We start from the raw sequence: 6,156 nt of genomic DNA, 5'->3' as shown, positions 1-6,156 counted from the left end.
ACAAGTCCACACCGACCCGCCGAAGCGCAACCCACCCATACCCCTACATTTACCCCTTACCTAACACTATGGGCAATTTAGCACGGCCAATTCACCTGACCCACACATCTTTGGACTGTGGGAGGAAACCGGAGCACCCGGAGGAAACCCACGCAGACACGGGGAGAATGTGCAAACTCCACACAGTCAGTCGCCTGAGTCAGGAATTGAACCTGGGTCTCAGGCGCTGTGAGGCAGCAGTGCTAACCACTGTGCCACCGTGCCGCCCACAAATGTTGGAGCTTTGGAAGAAATTGCGCAGCCCGTAGTGGGGCCACTGTTATACTAGAGATTTTCATAACCTCCTAATCTATGCCCCTATTTATGAAGCTTGGAATACTGTATGCTTTATTAACAGCTCTGACTACCTGACCTGACTTGTGCACATACACACCGCTGTGCTGTGCTCTTTATTTTGTGCTGTCTCTCTATGTTCTTTGTATTGAAGATCATGATCTCCCACATTTCTGCATTGGACTCCAACTGTACCCTATTCTTCCACTAACTTGTTTATGTTCTTTTGGAGTTCCATGCTCACCTCATTGCAGTTTACATTTCTCCCAAGTTTTGTGTCATCCACAAACCTTAAAATTGCCTCCTACATATCAAGATCTAGATCATTACTATATCAACAAAAGCGAGAGACCCAATACTGACTGCTGTGGAACTCCACTACAAACCTTCTTCCAGCCCTTAAAATATTCATTACCCAATTAGTTTTATTTCCCATCTGTTAGCCAATTTTGTATCCATGTTGTTACTATCCCATGATTTTTGTCACAAGTCTGTTGTTGGGCACTGTATCAAATATCTTTTAGATGCGTACACCACATCAACATCACCATCAACCCTTTCTGTCACCTCTTCAAAAATCTCCAGCACATTAGACAGAACTGCAGTTGCATTGGAATCTTTCTTAATTTGAGATATACTTTGAAAATGGGGTGGCCATCTGAGACTAGGATATTTTCAATCAGAGGGTGGTAAACCTTAGCAATTCGCTACCCCATTGGGCTGCAGAGCTTAATCATTGAGTACATTCAAGACCAAAATTGGTAGATTTCTGCATTTTAATGGCACCAAGAGATAGGAGTATCTTGAATGGTGGTGTACAGGTAAATTATCTTACATTCTTTGTTTAAATGACACAGCAGGCTGAATAGGCTGAATGTTTTCTATTTTTCTATCAAGTTATGTCAAGTGGCAATTTGTTGTACATTTTTACTTACTGTAATGTGTTAGATGTACTATTTGTTGGCTTTTGTTTTGAAATTTATCATTTATGAATTATCTATTTAGGTATCTGTGAATGGTAGACATATCCTTGACTATCCACACCGTTTAGAAGATTGGAAGCCAGATACTGTTATAGTATTTGGAGATATACAAGTAGAAAGTATTGATGTTCTCAAACTTTGAAGCTAAAAAAAGTAAGTATAATTTGTAATGTAATCCCATGAATATTAAATTATATTTGTGAAGGTAGATTTATGGGATGTGTGGATTATGGAATCTGTGCTTGTAGTTTACTTTATGACCATTGTAGATGAGTGCATATAAAAGTGATGATATGATTGGGTTATCCTATGTAAACTATTGATTCACTGTAAGTTTTCCATTTGCGTAATCGTTTTAATTGTTGCTGTTAGTTGGTATTGTAAGTGAGAGGCATGTGTGTATTTTGGTAGTTAGACACCTTTACAAAAATGACAATTACTTTTGAGTAAGGGGTTAGGACTTAACTCCAAGGAGGACTTCAACTAACGGGATTTGGTAGTGTTCATGCACATTGACCCTAAGTTGCTTGAGTGGAAACTTAATTTTTGCCAGTAGTGTAAAACACATGATATAACAGAGTTGCTGCCCCTAATGTACCTCTCCTCAAAGTTGGAATTGCAGATCATGAGGGGATGTCTGATGGATCACAAAATCAGTATCGCAGATTTGTATACCGTTGAATAAATTTAAAATTATCTCCATCTCGCTGTTGAAACCTACATCTTATGGGTTTGGGTAAAGCTCATGAAATGAGTTTTCCAAAAGTACAGCTCAGCTGTAGAGAATTAGATTGTACCCCACAGTTGAACGAATGTCTCCTGTAGGTGGTTAGGACACTTGGGACCTGTGAAACCAGCATTTCCAGAATAATGTTACTACTGCTCAGATTTGTGCCATGAGCATAATTGCAGAAATGGTAAAAGTTTGCTCCCCACTGGCAAAATGAGGGATTTCATATAGAAAAATGTTCATACTAAATCCAAGAGTTTATACTCCTAGAACCAATACAACATTCTTGAATTTAAATCACTACACTATATATCTTTTGTAATTACGTATTTTATGTGAACATGTTGGGGAACTTATTTGTCAAGGTTTGTATTATGTTGTAATTTACAAAAGTAATATCTAACTTTCATAGATGCCTATAGCTCTCATACTCTTAACTATTTTAAGTGTGAATCTCCAACAAGTGCCCTCAATTTATTGTACTCCTATTAACCTCTGCATATATACCAAGTATTATATTGGAATTAAACACTTCATTTATAATTAATTAGTTTATAATTTATTATATTGGAGTTGAACTGCCTTTATATCTAATTTATTATACTTCAATTAAACACTTCATTTATAATTAATTAGTTTAAAATTTAATATGCTGCAGTTAAACTCTTCATTGATAATGAATTAATTTATAATTTATTATGCTGAAATTAAGCACTGCATTTGCATTCAATTTATTCCACTGTCATTAATGTTATACCACGTACACCCATGTATTTATACTCAATTTATTGCACTGCTGTTAAACTCTACAGGTTGTCAATTCCTGTGTCCCAGTGTGGTTGTGTTAGTGTGGTGGCAAGCACCACATTTACCAAAATCAATTTTTCCTGCTCCTCGGATGCTGCCTGACATGCTGTGCTTTTCCAGCACCACTCTAATCTTGACCAAGTCAGAGTTACCTACATGATTCGCACTTTATTTATCAATTTAAACATTCACACCCTCTGCCACTGACAAACAATGACAGTAGCATGTACAATCTGCACAATGTACTGCAGCAACTCACCAAGGCACTTCCAACAGCACCCTAAGTTGCATGAGTGGAAATTTAACTTTTGCTAGTAGCGTAAAACCGATGCTATCTCTCCTGACGTTGGAATGGTGTATGAGGAGGTGATGTCCAATGGATGGCAGATCAAAATTGCACATTTGTATCTTGTTGAGTAAATTTAAAATGATCCCCATCTCTCTAATGGAACCCTACATCCACAGTTTGGACAAAACCCTGTCCTCCAAATGTATGGCCGAGCTGTAAAGAACTCATGACCTCTATCTTTTAGAACAATGAGACATCCGATCCATGGAAATACCATCTGCACGTTCCCTCCAAACCATACACTTTCCCGACTTGGAACCATATCGTTGTTCCTTTACCTTCTTTGGTCAAAAGTTCTGAACTTCCTCCCAAATATATCTCATCTCTGGTCATACCCATATAACATGCAGTGAATCAAGATGGTGACTCATCATCACATTAACCTGGTGCATGCAAATTGCACATATTCTACTGCACAATCCAACCCTGCATGTATAGACATTTTATCACACGACTAGTAATTTCATACTTGATTACCCAATTTAGTATAATGTAATTAACACAACATTTATATCCAATTTATCGCCATTGATGTTAAACTTTGGTTGTGTTTCCATTATTACCTTACCATTAATCTTGTGCACACACACCCAATTGTCTCACTTTCATTAAAATCTGCATCTAATTCCAATTGATTGCCTTACAATTAACCATCGTGTTTATACTCTATTTAATCTTGTACTTAATATCTCTATATGCAAATGATAATATTGCTATTAATGTCATTTTGTATTTTTTCCCCAATCCTACAGCTTAAGGTACAGAGTGAAACTTCTAAAGCAAAATTGAATTGCACATCAAGAGTTAAAGTAGCAGTTCATCAAATTCTGTATTTCTTTTTGTTTATACTTGAAAATTGTGTTAGTTCGTGATGACTTTAGATATATTTCTTACAAAGCCAACACTGATTCACTTTAAACCATAAGGAATGAAAAGGTGATTTATATTGGGCATGTGGAAGAGTTGGTTATGTATATCTCATTGTTCAGTCAATGTTATTTTCAACTGGATAATTAAAACGATATTCTCTTTAACAAATCAATGGTATTCCTTTCATTTTAATTTATGGTATTGTTTGCAAATTAAATATGTAACGATTGTGTAAGTTATTTGCAAATCCAAAAGAAAATAGAAATCAGCGAAGAAACTGACCCTTAAAAGAGGGGTAAGTGTTTTGGCGGAACTTTGCAAAACCTAATAAGAAAAAAAACAAAAAAACCTGGAAGTGACTGATGTTTTAATATGTCAGTGGTGTGATATGTCGGAGAAAATGCAGCATAGGTCCATGAGGTCAGCATCCATAATGAAACAAATGTTAGCCAGTTATAAAGAAAGTAATTCACAAGATTTGGCAAGAGAGTAAGCAATATATCTCAGCCAAAGTGGGTTTGTGAAAGGCAGGTCATGCCTAATAGACTCAGTGGAAATCTCTGAGGTAATGTGGCTGACCTGCTATATCTTAACTTTTTAAAAAATCCACTTGCAAAAGACTTATGGCTAAAGTAAAAGTTCCAAAGATCAAGGAGGAAATCATAAATTAAATGATAAATTGGCTAAGTTTGAAGCATACTGTAGTTAACAGTTAAACAGTTCTAACTGTAAGCATCCACCCACAGATTCTTACCATTTATCATCTGCTGAGTAATGGTTTCAGTGAGGTTGTTTTAGCCTCTGGATGATACCAAGTTATATGGCAAAGCAAGAGAAAATACATCTATTGAATAAATATCTTATCCTTGAATTGAGGCAGAGTTGCTAGTGTGACTTGATATTCTAAGTGGAAATTAAATCACATAAGAAACTTTTTAAAAAAAAATCCTTAAGCTGTATATTGCAATGGTGGTATATTGTAATAGTTATCAGTTCTGAGGTCAGGGATTTCTTCCAAATTTTGCCCAACCTTTTGATCTATTAAGAAGAATTAGGGTAGGTTTTCAATCCTATAATGTTTCCATGGTAACTATTAAACTTACATGAGTTGGAAACATCCAAAATCTCTGACTTTAATTCAGAGTAAGGTACATTTTTGGAGGGTTTCAGACCCTGGGTATTTCCCTTGAGACAATTTCAATTCCTTGGATAATTCCCACAGTGTGAGTATTTATTCATGGTCTGAACCTGCAGTTCCACTTCATTGCTGCTGCAACAACTATCTCCCATCAGAAATAATTGTATTTTGATGTTACATCTAATTTTGATCATCCTACTTACGAGAAGAAAGACCTTAGAAATGGCTCAATTTGAAATACAAATTATGCGGATCTGAGTGAGCAATCAATTATAATGTAGCACAATGTGAAATTATCCATTTTGACAGGAAGTATAAAGAAAAAATTCTAAATAGTGATAAAGCTCAGGTGCAGAAGGATCTGACTATGAATCACAAAAGGTTAATACGCAGGCACAAGAAATTAGGAAAGCTAACACAATGTTTTTGCTTATTGCAAAGAGAATTGAACTAAAAAGCAGGGAAATTGTGTTTCCCTAGGGCATTGGTGATGCCATGTATATCGTGTACAGTGTTGGTCTCCTTATTTAAGGAATAATGTAAATGGTTCAGAGAAAGTTTACTGGACTGATACCTAGAATGGATTGGTTGCTTTATGAGGAATGTTTGGGCAAGCTCGTCTGTATCTGCTGCAGTTTATAAGAGCAAGAAATAACTTTGTTGTGAAATATAAGATCCTGACAGGTGTGGACAGGGTGGACATAGAATGGATGTTTCCACTAGAATCTAGAACAGGGGTACTGTTTAAAATGGATTCACAACAAGAATTTTATTCACAAAACATCGCATTTATTGATACTTCCTGTTGCTAAATTATCTCCTATTTCTGAAAATGCCAAATTAATTTTGAAATGTTTAAGATATTTGATCACACCTGCAGGGGCTGAATACACTTTCATGTATTTACAAATACAAAGCATAACAGCTGCCTCAGAATATAAAACAG

This window comes from Hemiscyllium ocellatum, chromosome 7 (assembly GCF_020745735.1).
Source record: "Hemiscyllium ocellatum isolate sHemOce1 chromosome 7, sHemOce1.pat.X.cur, whole genome shotgun sequence".
Lineage (NCBI taxonomy): Eukaryota > Metazoa > Chordata > Chondrichthyes > Orectolobiformes > Hemiscylliidae > Hemiscyllium > Hemiscyllium ocellatum.
The sequence above is the reverse complement of the archived record's forward strand: the minus strand, read 5'-3'. Positions refer to the sequence as shown.